Raw genomic sequence first — 614 nt, forward strand, 5'->3', positions numbered from 1 at the left:
GCTAGGACATGGGAACAGAGCAGATGTCCGTCACTGACGACGAATGGATAATGAAAATATGGTATCGATACACAGTGGAATTTGGGGGAGGGTGGGGTTGGAGAAGTAGCTTTACTTGATTTTCCTTTTGATTGCTTTTATAATCTTATTACACTTTATCAGCAAAGGTATTTAACTAAATAATAGGAAAATAATATTTAGAGTGGCAGTTTAAAACATTGTATGGAAAGGGATAGTCAGAGATCTCATGTTTATGTAGGGTTGTTGCCCTCTGCAGACAAAAGATATTTTCTCATTTGTCTACATGGTTGGCTCTGCAGCCTCCATCACAATGGACTCTTATTCAGCTATCCAGAAAGATGCAATCTGTAGGTGAATGGATAGAACCAGAAAACATAATGAGTGATGAAATCCAGACTTAGAAAGACAAATGTCACATGTTCTCACTCATATGTGGAGCTTTAGTATCAAATCTTTAGATTTGTATGTTTGACTTTGAGTATAGGTAGAATCCAGGAGACTATAAAGGGACTATTGATTGGGAAGGGAAAAAGATTTTAAGGGAGGAAGGTAAGAGAACACAGATGATGCTTAACATCATTAATAATTTAGGA

The 614-nt window shown here is 36.8% G+C and overlaps 1 non-coding gene across 1 annotated transcript; it reads right to left on the minus strand.

Moving 5' to 3' along the window:
* Positions 1 to 217: 217 nt before the first annotated feature.
* Positions 218 to 328, minus strand: LOC131918938 (small Cajal body-specific RNA 3). The gene has a single exon (XR_009381155.1). It is a non-coding gene; the product is annotated as a small Cajal body-specific RNA 3 (non-coding RNA).
* Positions 329 to 614: the final 286 nt, after the last annotated feature.

This window comes from Peromyscus eremicus, chromosome 8b, assembly GCF_949786415.1.
Source record: "Peromyscus eremicus chromosome 8b, PerEre_H2_v1, whole genome shotgun sequence".
NCBI classification, from domain to species: domain Eukaryota; kingdom Metazoa; phylum Chordata; class Mammalia; order Rodentia; family Cricetidae; genus Peromyscus; species Peromyscus eremicus.